The 17,803-nt window shown below is 45.1% G+C and overlaps 1 protein-coding gene across 2 annotated transcripts in view; it reads right to left on the bottom strand.

The window, feature by feature from the left end:
- Positions 1-17,803, bottom strand: part of ARHGAP6 (Rho GTPase activating protein 6) — a 566,036-nt gene that overhangs the window by 305,200 nt on the left and 243,033 nt on the right. Inside the window, exon 1 of one of the 2 annotated variants that reach the window (XM_083174328.1) lies at positions 8,715-8,804. The exons of the other annotated variant lie outside the window; for it this stretch is intronic. The gene's annotated coding sequence lies outside the window, so the exon portion shown is untranslated. Of the gene's footprint in view, positions 1-8,714; positions 8,805-17,803 lie in introns of those variants that run through there. 2 annotated transcript variants of the gene reach the window in all.

Genomic DNA, 17,803 nt, shown 5'->3' with positions numbered 1-17,803 from the left:
GCTGCGCTCGCGACACTATATAAAATCAGCTCCATGCGTAGTTGGATAGTGGGGGTATGACATCACCCATGGGTGACTATACAATTAAAAATCAGGTCTTTACAATGAAAAATCGCATCGCATGAATTGCATGCCACTATATTGCATGCGATGCGATGCAATACAATGAAAAAATCGGGCGCCCAGATATTACACAAGTACCCCTCTTTCTTTCTCTCCATTGTTCTCTTTCCCCATTCACATGTTTTTTTCTCAACCCTCTTACTCCCCCTTTATCACTCTGCCCCTTTTCTCTTTTTCCTACCCAGCTATCTCTTTCCTCCCTTTCCCCTCTCTCTTTCTCTCCCCCATTCTGTCGCTCTACCTGGCACTGTCTCTCCAAGACTCTCTCCCTCCTTACCTGACATTCTCTCTCACTCTTGCTCATACCTCTTGCTCCTCTCCATATCTCTCCTCATATTCCTTCTCTTTTCCTGACCACCCCTCTCTCACCTCTTTCCTCAGCATCATTTTTGTCTCTCAGCGGCACGACCCCCATAGCAAAGTTCTAGTTATGCCCCTTTTTAAATACTCACCTTTGGGGCCTAATTCACATTGGCTCTGAAAGCAGTGAAGATCGCTGCCAACCGAGCGCTGAAATGCCACCCCACCGAACACCCACCGCTGCCAAATCCCCTTGGTACCATGCGAGGGGATATGTTTGCTATCACATCCCCTTGCATGCCTCCGACTATCAAATGATTTCTCCTGCCTTGAAACTGACTTTTAGTCCCTCTGCCAATTGCTGAAGACGGGGCAGGCGCCGACGTCCTGTGACCTCAGCCACCTGCCCCCCGGCAGGCATCGGCCCACCTGCATTCCATGTGCGATCCCCTTTCTGCCACCATCCAGCCCTCCCTCCCTGCAGTGAATAGCCCAGTGAGTGTGTAACTCACCAAAGCCATATGTTGCTGGGGTCTGCACATGCGCAAATACACACGCAAATACACACTTGCGCATGTGCAGACCCCCAAAAATCGGAACAAGGCCAAATTCGGCCAATTCCAAATGAATGGGAATTAGGGCATTGATTTATGTTAGATTTTTATTATTTTGTATTTTTAAAGTTAGGATAATTTGTTGTTTGTTTTTTAGCTCTCATTTAATTGTGTTCAATTTTTGTATTATATTGCATTTTTCCTCGTCTAGCCCAGTGGTTCCCAAACTGTGTGCCGTGGCTCCCTGGGGTGCCTTTGGACACCTGCAGGGGTGCCACAGATTGGTGGTCTAGGACCAATTCAAATTAATTATGATTAATTATTTATGGAGATTTTGGCCTAGGGGTGCTGCAGCAAAATTTTGATAGTCTAGGGCACGGGTGTCAAACTCAAGGCCCGCGGGCCGAATCCGGCCCGCCGGACCTCTTCAAGTGGCCCCCTGCCTCCGCCCAGCCCCCCCCCCCTCGCCGCTGCCCATCCGCCCCCGCTGCCCGCCCCCCCGCGCCTCTCCGTCCTTGCACACAGAATGTTCAGTGTCTGACAGGAAGCACAGCTCTGCGACTTCCTGGTGACGTGCAGAGCTGCTCTTCCTGTCAGACGCTGAACATTCTGTGCGCAGGTAAAGGCAGCAGTAACTGTGGGGTGGGTGGGCAAGCACATATTAACCCCTGGCAATGGACATTAACACCCCCTGGCAACGAGCAAGAACCCATGAAAACGGACATTAACCCCTGGGCAACGAGCTGAAACCCCTGGCAACGGACATTAACCCCTTGGCAACGAGCTGGAACCCCTGGTAATGGACATTAACCCCATGGCAATTAGCAAGAACCCCTGAAAATGTACATTAACCCCTTGGCAACGAGCTGGAATCCCTGGCAACAGACATTAACCCCTGGCAGCCACCACCAGCAAAAAGAAAAATCGTGCAGGAGACAGTTTGAAGAGCAGCTCTCCCTCTCCCCATCCTGGTTGGACACAGGTAGGCAGCCTACTACTCACCATGATACTTGTAGTAGTACACATTCGGAAAGGGGACGTGGTAACGCCCTTTTTGCCCATGGCCACTCCCATTTGTTCATGGCCACGCCCCCTTTCTGAATGTGTACCGGCCCTTTGCGGGTGACCAATGTGCTGATGCGGCCCCCGATGAATTTGAGTTTGACACCCCTGGTCTAGGGTGCCATGATTCGAAAGAGATTGGGAACCCCTGGTCTAGCCCTAATCTGCTGCCTTTTTGTTAAGAAATCACATTACCATTTAGTGTTTCTCATCGGTTGCCAATATAAATATCCCCCTGTTCTCCATCACTGTCTTGTCATGGATATGGTGTTTCCTTATCTGTCAAGTGTAGTTCTTGTTAAGTTGGGTGCACCCTAGACAATGTGTAAATGATACAATGGCCATCCCAATTTAATTTGAACTCCAGAACGATATAGTACATACACAGCGTACAAACCTTCAAAACCTGAAACATCGACCATCGATGTCCATCCCTACTCTGGAATTCAGACTAGAAGTAATCTGTCTGATATTGCCTGCCACTCTGGTCCCTGTGTGTGGAAGCCTCTACATCCGCCTCCAGCGGTAGCCCACAGCTCCGTATCTCTAGTGAGGAAAACTACTACATGAGGAGAGGTGCCTATCACATTGTCATTGACACGTAAGAACTGGTAAAGTGCACTTACCTGTGACCCATTTTCAGCCGGGCCCAAATACATACCCCCCCCATGTCCTGAGACGTGAAAGCTACTCCATTATATCTGTCCAATTTTATCTTTTATTGCATTTTATTATGTGATATATGTATTTTATTTTAATTTGTTCCTTTTATGTGGTCTAATAATTCAAGTAAAGATATCACTTTTCCAAACACCAGTGATATAAGTTCTTTTTTTATGCTATAGCGCTGCTCACATGCCTTGTTCATGATTGTTTCTGCCACTCCGGGCACCTGCTGGAGAGGCCTGAATCTCTCCAATAATGGGGGGAGGGCTGAAACTGCCCCTTTGCCCCCCTGTTCTGACGCACCTGATCCTCTGCAATAAAGAAACTCTGCAACCTCGGATTGTTGTGTCAGCCAAATACTTCTAATCACTTTCCTCCTCCAGTGCTGCAGCATCGCATTCACTGATGACAGAGGGAGCGTGCTTACACTGAGTTTTGATAGTCCCGTGACTGTGATTGGCCATCCACCAATCAACACTGTCTTTTTACCCAGCAGGACAGTGGCACTGGCAGCACCTAGGCCGCAATAGAATTATGTTTGACCTGGAGACATCTAGCAGCTGGAGGCAGCAAGAGACTGCTGGCCTGTCACTTCTCCTTGTTGGGGCCCCAAATGTCTAAAAGTATGGTGGCCTGGGGGGGGGAGGCACCCTGCCCTCTGGCCCAGCACACCATTGCCCACATACCTTAAGTAACTTGTATGTGTGATGAGACAGCACTCAAATCCTAATTCTCATAATGATGGTGCTGGTTCATAAAGCACTAGTACCAGGGCCGGTGCAAGGCACCGGAGCGCCCCAGGCGAGTCGGGGTGGGGGCGCCCCAGTGCCGGGGGGAGGGAGGGGGGGGGTGGTACCTGTGTAAAAAAATTGCTGCCCCGGCGTCCCTGCAGTGCTGGGGCGGTCAGGGGTGTCCGTGCCGTAGGGGTACCTGCGGCGCCGTCATGTGTATAAAGCAGGCTGCGGCCGGCGGGGTCCCTGTAGTGAATAGCAAATAACTAGCGCTATGCGCGCGGCGGCGCGGGAAGAGCTAGTTATTTGCTATTTACTACAGGGACCCCGCCGGCCGCAGCCAGCTTTATACACATGATGGCGCCGCAGGTACCCCTACGGCACGGACACCCCTGACCGCCCCAGCACTGCAGGGACGCCGGGGCAGCAATTTTTTTACATAGTTCGCTGGGGGTGAGGGGCGAACTGCCGCCCTCCAGGTGCCGGCGCCCTAGGCAAATGCCTAGAGCTGCCTAGTGGTGGCGCCGGCCCTGACTAGTACTCTAGTACTCTTGGAAGATATGTAAAAGGGAAAAGCAACTGATGGATAAAAGCAGCTGAAGAAGAAAAAAGGGTCAAATTCAATAGTGTCCCCGCACAAATATGCTGCGGACCAGTGGCACGGCTTTGCAGATGCACATACTTGCGCATGTGCAGGGCCACTGTACGAACGCCTTTGGCAACTATCATAGTCACCGAGGTGTTCGTTTGGGACGTCTGGAGGGGAATGCCCAGCATTTTATAGATGTCTTCATGAAAGGTATGAAAAGTTCTGAAGCTACAAAAGGGACCATGTAGAGGGGACTGATGTCTCATATGAGGATGTAGTGGTTTCTAAAACTTAGGGGTATAAGGAGGGCTCTGAAGTCATATTAGGGGCATGCTGGGGGCAATTATCATATCAGCAGTGTGCCCAGTCTTATTTAAAATACCAGCATTGCTCAAGCCAAATGTATTATACCAGCAGATCCCCAGACATGTATATATCTAGTGCGTCTGGTTATATTTATTATACCAATCGTTCCCTCTGCAATATTTTTATGCTGGCAATGCTCCAGCCCCTGTTCCATCATCTATCCCATAAACAGGGAGTACTGTACCACAAACAATGCTCTTTGCAACTCCAGGCTCTGTTTGTCCTCGGTTTTTAATCAGTCACCAAGGGATGAGATGTCTCATTCCCACCCATAATAAACGGCCTTTGCCAGAAGAAATCTGCTATGTATGTCAATGGCAAAGATGTAATGACTTACTATAATAAATGGTTCTATTGACTAATTATAAGCTGTTGATAAGTGATGGACGTTACACGGAACGGGTGAATTGTCCTTAGCCACTTTGCTGTGGATGACGATCGTGACTTGTCATCCACAGTTTTTAGGTATATACGTAAGAAATCAGCAGCAGCCAATGGGTTAAAAACACAATTTAAGGTGAACAATTTCTGGATGAAAAAAGAAAGCTTGTCACGCTGGTTAACCTCCCTTCAGTTATTCTTTACTCATTCTGAAATTTACAATATAGCGAACATTTCTGCTCACAGCATACGACTGTTAAAAGCTGTTACCATACATGGGAACAGGCACTTATAAAAAGTATCTTTAAGAGAGATAGCAATCTGTAATAATTATTTGGAAATGTCATAAAATTGGCACTTGTTTTAAGGGACTAAGCTAACAGTAACAGACATTCTGCGATATACTAAGTGCCCCAGGTCAACTTTTAGGCCCCATTTCCACCTACAATCTCCATGTAGCATAATTATCATCACTGTAATGTTTTTTTTTGTTTTTTACATATAATTTAATATTACTTAAAGAAAATGTTTCACAGAATACTTCAAAATGTAAGACTCTTCCCTTGTTACCAGCATTAATAGTCAGATTTCATGGATCTATTATTACTGCCTGGAAGGCAGGGGCGGATTGGGATGTAAAAACAGCCCGGGAAATTTATGGAAGCAGCCCTGGGGGCGGGGTCTGCTGAGGGGGTGGAGTCTGTTAAGAGGGGGCGGCCCCTAATAATAGAATCTGATTTATAGTTGCATGCAGTTGCAGCCTGCCTTGTATTTTTTATGCAGTTGCATATGCAACTTTATGCTAATGCTGTTACACTGCCACCATTGGCTGAATTTTTGAAACTTTCACCAGCAACCGCAACAGGTAACAAACATACTGGCCCCCAATATAAAACCCCACAGAAAACAAAAACATATGCCCCCACACGACTAAAAAAACACACTGGCCCCCGAAGAAAAAATAAACATTGTCCCAAACAGAAAACAATACACATTGGTGGCCCCAACAGGAGAAAAACTCATGACACCAGACAAAAAAAATAAAAAATTAAACGCTAGCCCCCTGTAAGGCTTCTCAGCACCTTAGGCAAAACATCAACCTACTGTACCCCCCCCCCCCTTCCTTCTATACTGCAATTACGCTTTTTCAAAAACTTTTATTCCATTTAAAAGACACCGATAAAGCTGCGAGCTTTGCAGCTTACCGGGTCGGCTACAATGAGGGCCAATATGCCGTAATGCCCATTACACATTATGCCACACATTATGCTATGCGTAATGCCCCAAGTACTGTTTATACACATAATGCCACAAGTAGTGCCCCTTACACAATGCCCCATTATTGTCCCTTACAAATTACACCCAGTAGTGTCTATTATACATAATGCCAACAGTAGTGCCCCTTACACAATGCCTGGAGTAGTGCCCATTGCAGTATGCCCCCATTACTGCAAACTGTGTAATCTAGTCTAGTCCAGCCCAGAGCCCAGCATTTGGCATCCCACCACCACCGCTGATGCTACTGAAGATGGGGAGGAGAGTACAGCCTGCAGAGGCGCTGAATTGATTTTTAAATATGGTGCCGGCTCCTGAGCCAATTGAAGCTTGTGATCTGACAGCCACTCAATAACTGCTGCAGCTGGACCACAAGCTCTGAGAGCAGTGGTGGCTGACAATCAGCAGTGAGTGGTCATGTAGGTGGTGTACCCACAGTGCAAATGGGCAAGGCACCACTGGCACACACCTAGTTAAGGTCCTGCACATCACTTAGTGCCCCCTATTCACATTACGCTTCACAGTAGTGTCCCTTACACAAAATGTCCACAGTAGTAGCACTGCTTATATATAGGGCCTTATTCTAGTTCACTCTTTCTGACAAAATCCTTCTTCGATGGACAAAACCATGTGCACAGCAGGTGGGGCAGATGTTACTTGTGCTGAGAGAATTAGATTTGGGTGGGGTTTTACTTCAAAGTGAGATCTATATTGCAGTGTAAACATACAGCAGTCCTTATTTACCCTGCACAAAAACAAAATAACTCACCCAAATATAATTCTCTCTGCACATGTTACATCTGCCCCACCTGCAGTGCACATGGTTTTGTCCATCTAAGAAGGATTTTGTCAAAAAGAGTGAACTAGAATAAGGCCCATAATGCCCAGAGTAGTAGAACCCTTACACTTACATAATGTCTACAGTAGTGGTGCGGTTTACACATAATCCCCACTGTTAGCCACAGTAGTAGACAGTAGTAGTGCTGTGTAACGCCTGCACCAGTTGTGGACAGTAGTAGTGCTGCATAATGCCCGCACCAGTTTCTGACAGTTGCAGCACTGCGTAACGGCCACACCAGTTGCTGACAATAGTAACGCTGTGTAATGCCCAACCAGTTGCCGAATCTAGTAGCGCTGCATAACACCCGCACCAGTTGCCAACAGTAGTAGCGCTGCTTAATACCCTCACCAGTTGCCAATAGTAGTAAAGCTGCATAATGCCCACACCAGTTATTGACAGTACTAGCCCTGGGTAACACCCGCACCAGTTGCCGACAGTAGTGACACTGCGTAATGCTTGCACCAGTTGTCTACAGAAGTGACACTGCGTAACACCCGCATCAGTTGTCTACAGTAGTAATGCTGCGTAATGCCCATACCAGTTGCCGACAGTAGCAGCGCTGTGTAACGCCCACACCAGTTGCTGACAGTAGCAGCACTGTGTAAAGCCCACAACAGTTGCCGACAGTAGCAGCGCTGTGTAACGCCTGCACCAGTTGCCGAAAGTAGCAGCGCTGTGTAACGCCCGCACCAGTTGCTGACAGTAGCAGCGCTGCATAACGCCTGCACCATTTGCCAACAGTAGTAGCGCTGCATAACGCCCGCACCAGTTTCTGACAGTAGCATCGCTGCATAACGCCTGCACCATTTGCCAACAGTAGTAGCGCTACCTAATGCCCACAACAGTTGCTGACAGTAGTAGTGCTGTGTAGTGCTTGTGCCAGTTGACGACAGTAGTGACACTGTGTAACACCCTCACCAGTTGCTGACAATAGTAGCGCTTACGCCAGTTGCCGACAGTAGTAGCGATGCGTAATTTCGATACCAGTTGCTGACAGTATTAGCGCTGCATAACACCAGCACCAGTTGCCGATAGTAGTGACACTGCATAACATCCTCAGCAGTTGCCGACAGTAGTAGCGCTGTGTAACGCCCACACCAGTTGCCAACAGTAGCAGCGCTGTGTAACGCCCACACCAGCTGCCGACAGTAGCAGAGCTGTGTAACGCCCACACCAGTTGCCGACAGTAGCAGCGCTGTATAACGCCCACACCAGTTGCCGACAGTAGCAGTGCTGTGTAACGCCCACACCAGTTGCTGACAGTAGCAGCGCTGCATAACGCCTGCACCATTTTCCAACAGTAGTAGTGCTGCATAAGGCCCTCACCAGTTGCCGACAGTAGTATCCCTGCGTAATGCCCGCACCAATTGCCGACAGTAGTGACACTGCGTAATGGCCTCACCAGTTGCCGACAGTAGTGACACTGCATAAAGCCCACACCAGTTGCCGACAGTAGTGACGCTGCGTAACACCCTCACCAGATGCCGACAGTAGTATCCCTGCGTAATGCCAGCACCAGTTGCCGACAGTAGTGACACTGCGTAACGCCCTCACCAGTTGCCGACAGTAGTATCCCTGCGTAATGCCCACACCAGTTGCCCACAATAGTGACACTGCATAATGGCCTCACCAGTTGCCGACAGTAGTGACACTGCATAAAGCCCACACCAGTTGCCGACAGTAGTGTGACGCTGCATAATGCCCTCACCAGTTGCTGACAGTAGTAGTGCATAATGCCCGCACCAGTTGCTGACAGTAGTAGTGCATAATGCCCGCACCAGTAGTAGTGCTGTGTAACGCCAGCACCACCACCACCACTTTTTTACCTTAAGGCTGGCTGGCAGTGGACCTGCTTCTTCTTTCTTTCTTTCATTAACTGTGCTCCTGTGTAGCTCCACCCCCTTCCACGCGTGTAGCTCCGCCCCTTTCACTCGTGTAGCCCCGCCCCTTCCACGATCTTCTGTCATCATGACTGAGTGATGATGAGTGACATTAAAGGGGGTTGGGGGACAGAAGGGAGCTCGGCTCTGTGCTGCCGGCGATGCTGTGTCATGCAGTCAGTGTGACTGTGACAGTGAACTGGCAGTCGGCATCCACAGAGACTGAGGGCAGCAGCGGCAGGGATATACAGCAGGGAGAGCTCCCTGCTCCATCCTCACACAGACGGCCGGTGAGGTGACAGTGCAGACTGCAGAGACAGAACCGCGGGAGCAGCTGCGTGCTGCCGGACATTTTTACTCCAGTAAGAGCAGGCGCAGCCATTTTTGTTTGGGGAAAAGTCCGCGGCCAAGCCAGGGAGGGGGTGAGCAGCCCCTTAATGACTATTTTGGGCCGGCCCACCGGGAAACGGCCCGGTTTCCCGCCAGGCCAATCCGCCCCTGCTGGAAGGGGAGACTTATCCAGAGTTCTCTGCTTCCATATGTTTTACCTGCCCACAGGGCACTTCCAGTCCAGTTTCCAGCATTACTCCAACCAAAGGAGTATAGTCCTGCCACAGCCAGCATTTCATGAGCAAAGCGAAGTTTGATGAAAAAAAAAAGTGTCATATGTCCATGTTCCCATGAGCCCACCTACTGTATACCTTTGACTAATTGATCGCTGTGTCAATCTGATACAGTTTTCATAAAACTATTAGGGCCTGATTCAGTACTGCGCGGTAAGTGGTGGTCGTTTGCTTAGTGAGTGGCTTAATGCCACCCGCCGCCTGGCTGAACACCACCCCCGCCACTGAATCCCCTCAGTAAAATGTGAGGGGATCTCTACAAGAACACATCCCCTCACATGCAGCCAATGGGGAGAGAAATAATTCGATGGTTGCCCTCCTTTGGAAATTAAAGTCAGTCTAAACTGACTTTTATTTCTGTCAGTGTCTTTCGAAGTCAGGGTGGGCGCTGATGTCATGTGACATTGACCTGCCTGCATTCCCAAAGGAACCCCCAGCGGTTTTATGGGGCCGGCCATAAAACACTGGGCGTGCCCCTGCTACAGCCCCCTGCATACCCCCGGCCCTCCACCCCCTTCGCTACCAGGGTTTGCACATGCACAAACCCCGACCATTGGGGCTGGTGACGAACAAGTGATCCTGAATAGGTCTCTTAATCTCATATTCAGTGTAATAAACTGCAACACAAAAGCTACCTGAATTTTGAACCAAGACAACATGTGTAGAATTACATCATTTTCTCTTTCCCTAAGGCTCTTAACCTGCCTGACCATGATACCCTGTGACACAGAGGCAGAACTCCCAAGGGGGCACCTCTCCTCCCCTGCAAGTTTAAATCCATTAACGGAAAGCCATCGATATTGCTTCTGTGACTAAGTTCTGAAATATATGTGTTTTCTCTCTCTCTCTCTCTCTCTCTCTCTCTCTCTCTCTCTCTCTCTCTCTCTCTCTCTCTCTCTCTCTCTCTCTCTCTCTCTCTATATATATATATATATAGAACAACAAAGCAAAGAAGCGCTCCATAGTGCAGAATCACTTGATAAAAACTTTTTTATTGTATCCACACTGGATAAAAGGTGAATGGGAAGAACGTACCCCAAATAGCGGTTCACACAACCGCAGATGTTTACAGCATGGATGTTTAAACTGTATCACACAGTACTTGCCAGAGCGGTTACACTCACTGCCCACGATCAACGCCAGGCCACGCCCCTACACGTTTCGTCACCAGGACTTCGTCAGAGGGCTGGCCTGGCGTCGGTCAGGATCCCCTTAATAGCCCCAGTCTGAATGAACATCATCCATTAGAGCATTAACAGCGCAGCTGATTAATTAACTGTTTCACAGCTAGTTGCGGCTTCATTTAAAAATCACACACACAGTGCTGCAATCTTAGCAGATCACTGACGGTATGTACACATTATATGATATGTAAAACATAACAAAAAAAAACTAACAAGAGATTTTGCCTGTGGATCCAGGTGCCCGCAAGGGATAATTGAAGAAGCTGCTGGTCCAGTTGAGACCTAAGTGCTGTGCTAAGGAGATTCAGACAAGTGGGACTTAATTACCCTCTATTTGAAAAGGAGGATTTAAGGACTTGCGCACTATTTTTCTGTGTTTATATATATATATATATATATATATACAATCTCCAACAATAAATGGCACTCCGGAGACACGTTTCAGCTGAAGTAAATTGTATTAGAAAGCCTTTCTAATACAATTTACTTCAGCTGAAACGTGTCTCCGGAGTGCCATTTATTGTTGGAGATTGTGTATCATTTTTTTCATTTGGGCACCGGGGCCAGCTGTTATTATCAACTAGAGTGACGGCTGCATTGGACTTTATATATATATATTTATATATTATATATATATAAACGTAATGTAAAACCGGCACTCCAAAATACAATAAGCAAAGACCCTTGGTGCAATCCAAAGAGGTGCTCTGATGTGTTTCTTTGCTCACGTTTGCTTTGTGTTTATAGGTCTCCATGGCATCCCGCTCTGGCTGATGCTGATGTTGACACCTACTGACGAAGTCTCATAGGACGAAAAGCGTTTGGGCGGAGCTGGAGGACGCAATCTGTGCCACAGAGACGTGGTGACGCAGCGTGGTCCGGGAACCAGGCTGAAGTGCAGTGTGCCTGCTTTTTAAAAGCTGTATCTGGTGATATACCCTGTTTTTATGCGCAATTGTGTTATTTCATTATAACACATGTACAGTACTATTCTATAACTCTCTGACTGATGAGACACACAGTACTCTCCTTGAATTTAAATCTGGCGAAGACATCAGTTGGATAGTTTATATATCCATCCTGAATTTTTGATATCCTGCCAGCCTACACCCGTTTCTAGGGTGTTTGATCCAACTCTGGTACTCCTACCATTCGTTATAGAATACATGTTTTGATACCTTGTTACCCCTGAGGAAGTCCCTATGGGATGAAACGCGTAGGGTCTCTCGGAAGTGGTATCTCACATCAAATTTATGATGCGAACATCTGTATGAAATACATATTTTATATACTTTTTATTGTATGAAATAAAAACTTTTTACTGCTTTATATGTGTGCATATATACAGTTTTGGTGAAACTGCCATCAGCGCACCTCTACACACACTCTCTCTCTCTCTCTCTCTCTCTCTCTATATATATATATATATATATATATATATATATATACATATAATTCAGGGCCAGTGCAAGGCACCAGAGCGCCCCAGGCAAGTCGGGGTGGGGGCGCCCCGGTGTCTGCCGCCCGGGTACCTGTCCTGCGGGGCTGTAAAGCTGGCGGCGGCAGCGGGGGGGTCCCTGCAGTCAATAAGAAATAACGAGCGCTATCCACCGGGCTATGCGGAAGCGCTTCTGTTTTGGAAACGGCGCACGCTGATTGGCTGAATCTCAGCCAATCAGTGTGCGGCCAGTGTTTCCAAAACAGAAGCGCTTCCGCATAGCCCGGCGGATAGCGCTCGTTATTTCTTATTGACTGCAGGGACCCCCCGCTGCCGCCGCCGCCAGCTTTTACGCACATATATGCCGCAGGACAGGTACCCGGGCGGCAAGGGGGGCGAAATACCGCCCTCCAGTGGCCGGCGCCCTAGGCAAATGCCTAGATTTGCCTAGTGGTGGCGCCGGCCCTGATAGATTTGTGGAGTAGGGCAGCACTTCCCAACACTGTGTCTCACGCTCCGGTGCCCTGCCTAATGATACCGTGGTATCCAGACACAGACAGGAATGAACGGCGGCACCCAGAGACTTTCAAATAAAGCAATAGCAGCAATATTGCTGCCATTGCTTTATTTGAAAGTCTCCGGGTGCCGCCGTTCATTCCTGTCTGTATATATATATATATATATATATATATATATATATATATATATTATAAGGTTGTGGGGGGGAACAAATATATATCTTGCCTCCGGGCAACTGGGACAAACTTACACCACTGCTGTGACATCATAACATTTATTATCGTAATGGGTCCCAAGGGCATTACAACAAAAATATAGTTGTTTATGACCAATTTATATGATGTTATGCAAGGACAAAGTCCCTTTCTTCTTTAGATGCATATAGTAAAACTGAGGTTCATCAATATATTATACTATATGCTTCAACTTCTATGAAAACATGATTACAGCTTAATGCTTTTGACGGAAACTTGGCAAGCACACATGACTAAAGGTTTGTAGTGTCACACGGCCCCTCACTAACAGGCGTGCAGTAGGAAGTAAGATGAATCATTTAACTGATTTAAAGGGCAATGGCTCTGTTTTTGTAGTTAAATATCTAGCAAGAGCCTTTCATGAGGCATTACATTCAGTTACTATAAAAAGTTCATAAAGAGGTGAACATACTGATATTACAGTTAAGTATGAAAAACACTGACACTGCAAAGTCCTCAATTTAGTCAAATAAGTGTTAGTATGTCCATAGTTGTTGAAATGTTCCCTTGCTAAAGGACAAAGTTACCAATGGAACTAAGAAGTAGGCCTGGTGTAACGTCAAGCAGCACAACATACTGTAACAGGGGTGCCACAATTTTTGTGGTTGGAGGAGGCAAGAAATTATTTAGTTTTAAATAGTTGTATGCCGCCACCTCAGGGGCCTTACCACCTACCTAATGACTGAGCTATCTATCTGCTGTATCTTTCTGTCTATCAACAGATGCAGCCACTTCAATTGGTTGCACAAGCAGCCCCATCGCGATTGTGACCGCATGCTACCTTGTCAAAGGAGCATACACAACCCTGCAATACTATGGATCATGGTGCAGACTTTACAGAGTATATTATATATTTTCATCTGAACCCAGTTGGAAATGGGGGAGGTTAGGGGGTGCCTTGAGGCAAGAGTGAGGTAGGAGAAAGGGACGCTAACAGGGCAGGACAAATATGGGAGGGGCAAAAGGTGAGGAACATGTGAAGTGGAAGGTGAAAAGGGTGCAGGGCTGGTCCCATAGGTGCCAGCTAACAGTATACAGCCATACACTGTATGGGCTGGAGCTGGATGCAGGATGAAGGCAGGTGGAGAAGAAGAAGTTGATCAGCCCAGAAAAGGTATACTCCTCCTTCTGATACTGCCTGTATTAACTGTAGATAGCAGCTGCACTGCGCACTTCAAACCAGTACTTTTGACTGGTGCCTCTCAATTATTGTGGGGCGTCAAGCCGCGCTCTTGCCCCCCTGTTCCAGTGCCTACTGTAATGCTAACATCTATACTAGTGTAAAGTCCTATACTGTACTTTGTGTTACAGACTGTGTAGGCCTCTATTTCCAGAATTTTCTTATTCAATAGAAAAGCAGATGGATAATTTCCTCCACATATGGTAACCCTACCCCCTCTCACCCTAGCCTAAATCTACCCCCCTCTTCCCTGGCCTGCTCCTTACCTGCCCCAGGAAAATTAGGTTCGGTATGGTGGTTGCAAGGATTCTGGCGTCGGCATCCTGATACATTTCTAAGCTCCAGCTCCTGCATTGATATGGACAATACAACAAATGCCAATCTTCTGAAAGGGATGTTCTAGATGTATTTCAGCATGACAAGTAATAAGAATGATTGATTTCCTGTATTCAGTAGTTGTTATATATTTAACAAAATCTTACTGATCTAACATTCGTTTTTCCCCCAACATTGTATTTTTCATATAGAAAAAGGCATGATAACTACATCAGGAAAAATAGTTGCAATACTGTGCATACAATATAAACATTCAATTACTGAAGGTAACTTTGGTGTACTGCTGACGCATCGACCCTCTGCAAATGCACGTTATAGGTTTATAATCAGTATAGATTTCTTTCACTTCAATTTGGACAAAATAGAAAACTAACCACATCATTCATATATGTAGCCCTAAAGCCATAGGATCTATGCTTGATGAAAAACAGAGCTAAACGTCTCTTTTTGCCAGAAGACTAATAGCCATTCTAGTCTAAAAAAATGCTTCTATGAGCTCATACCTTAAGAATGTGCTAAAGAAATAAAACTTGGCTCTTCAGGTAATATGGCAAAAGGTCAGTTCTGATAGTCTCGCTGACATGTGGAAATGAGGGTCTCTAAAAGGTAGTAAATGTACCTTTTTTGAATTATGTTCTAGAACTGACATTTTAACAAACATTTTAATTACCAGGTATATGCGCTGGTCCATGCACATTTCTTCAAAATTACATTTGAGCCATAAACAATTTGGAATAAAATGTATATAAGGAGTGGATTGCCAACTACTTATGCGTTAACCACCCATATGGTTTATACTAGTCAGGTTACTTCTAAATGTAGAAAAATGCATTGGAAGATTCATTTAATCTGTTTTGTCATGTTTTTATTTCTGTGCATAATTAGGGGTGGCAATGTGTTGGGTTCCACATATAAGTTAGCTCATCAAGATAGTGGGGAGTTCAGGGGAACAGCAGTATATTAACTGGGGGCTAAGGTGTCGATATTGACACCCAAAAAACTTGAAAAACTCATGTTGAAAAAAATAGGTCGCAGTGCTAAAATAATTTTTCTTTCAAAAATAAAAACTCATATTGTCCTTTTTGTGTGACAACCTTTTCCACGTTGACCTTTGTTTGTGTCGAGCTTTTGTCAATATAATGCTTTTGTCAAGGTCATCCATGTGCATGTCAACTATTTGCTGTCGACCAAATGAATAAAGACTGTCAACCTAGCCAATGTTTGTGACATAATCCACACCCACAATATACCTGGAGCAAAATTCTATATAGCAGCCGCAGTGCATCCCAGGAACCCAACGGATGACTGGTGCCTCTCAAATATTTTGGGGGAGGCCAACCACCCCCTTGCCACTTGCTTGCCCTATTCTGACACCTATGTTACCGGACAAAAATACTTTACATTTAATTAACAAAATCTCTTGAGACACATATGTCAATATTAAAGATGCAATATAACACTAAATTCATTAAATGATTACATCATAACTAGCAATGGTAAAGTATATGACTTGTATTGCAAATAACCACTGTCAACAATAAAGATGCTTGCCAGCCCTGTAACTGAATCAGTCATATGCAAAGTAATAAACAAAACTACATGTTTTTTTTTCTTTCAAAGTAAGAGTATTTAGTAACACAAAAAAGATAAAAAATAAAACAAAAAGTGGATAGACCCAAGTCCCTCTGTCCATAAAGCTTGTAAAATATTGCTTGACTGTAAACTGTTTAGAATTGAAATTCCTTTGAAAATGCTAATTCCTGCATGACGTTGGTGAATTTGCTTTTATGAGATTGTGAACCATTTTATTTTTAAACAGTTCCCGTCTCTAAATCTCTGTAGTCGTCACAGAGTGTTACTTTACTGTCTAGTAAACAGACTGAGGACGCAGAGCTAAAAGCAGGGGTTTTGGTTCAACATCAAATACCAAACTGTTTATTCATTAAACAAGTTTTATGGAACGGAAATTTGTGGTGTTTGCCAGGTTTTTAAAAAAAAAAAAACTTTTTTCCCTTCATTTGGCCTTATTGTCAAATTGTTATATTTTTGTGTTCAGCTAGGATATTGCATATTTCATCTCTACGTTACTGTTCAGTATTATGCTATTTGTTTTTTTGGAATACAAAGGAAAGCTAAAGAAGTGGCAAACATTTGGGCTCCTTCTATTTTTGACACCCACTCAATCTATCAATGATTCCTTTACTGGGTCCTCAAGGCACATTAACAGTTCAAGTTTTAAGATCTATCCATCTATCTATCTATCTATCTATCTATCTATCTATCTATCTATCTATCTATATATATGTACAGTATATATGGTTGAGCTCAGATGGCTAATAAGTGTATTCAATATATGCTGATATTTCCAACAGGCGGAAATATCAGCACACGCCTATTCAATGCGGTCGTGGTGACGAAAAACATCCATGATTTTGACAATATAATGGCTGTTTTCATCAATGCAGATTTGACTTTTTAAAATTGTCGACTCTGGTTACCCATTCAAACTGCAAAGCAACCTGGGTCTGACCTGGGATTAACCTTTCTCTTAACCTGGGTCGGAATGCCGGGTTGTTGGACCCGGGTATTTTCAGAAGGCCCTTTCACACTGGATTATTTGTGCGATGTAAAATGGGTATGAGGTGCTAATTAGCTCACCTGAACCCAAGTATGACAATCCTTAAAACCTGGGCTATTCGGGAGTATTGAGAACTGAATTTGGGAACCTTTGCCATATACCCTATCATTCTATTCAAGGGTGCGACAAACATGGTGGCTGTGTCCCAATTTTTTTTTTAAATATGAGGAGTATGTAGTTGGAGTAAATTTAGCCTAACTAAATTTTAATCATGTGTAAACCACAATAATACTAATAATCCAGGTCTTTTGCTGAGTGTTGGTCCACATACCAGTAATTGGCATGATGTCTCCTTGACAATACTTTTGTTACAATGGGGTATTATCATTGGTAACACAACAATTACAAATACTCTACAGTGCAACTGTATTAAATGGTTAAAAACAATTACATTTATTTTTTTCTTTATGCTTTTTATTTATTCTCTCTGAGGAAAGAGGAAGGAAATACTCCATCACATTTTCCTGATTAGCCATATTGCAGTGGAATGCTGGAATAAAATCGAAAAGTGGAAAAACAGCTATATTCAATGACCAGTGAATGCTATGTTTCTAAGCACATCTAAATCTAGAAAATAGCCAATTTAAACATTCACTGCACATATTTATTGAAGTCTGAATATGTAAGAATGCGTTGCATAGTGTTAGGAGGCTACTGGCTGCACAACAAAGGAATTAATTAGACAAAAGTATACAATTGAACCTTCTCCAAAATTGAACACACACTGTTAAAAATGAATATCAGCCGTTATGAATATTGCTATGTGAAATTATTTTGTGAAGAGTTATAATAGCCTTTCAGAATTGGCATAACAAGAGTACAACTAGCCATGAAATGATGGCAGTATTAAACAAATCGCAATA

The sequence above is a fragment of the Crinia signifera genome, chromosome 2 (assembly GCF_055691185.1).
Source record: "Crinia signifera chromosome 2, ASM5569118v1, whole genome shotgun sequence".
Taxonomy (NCBI): Eukaryota; Metazoa; Chordata; class Amphibia; order Anura; family Myobatrachidae; genus Crinia; species Crinia signifera.
The sequence above is the reverse complement of the archived record's forward strand: the minus strand, read 5'-3'. Positions and strand labels throughout refer to the sequence as shown.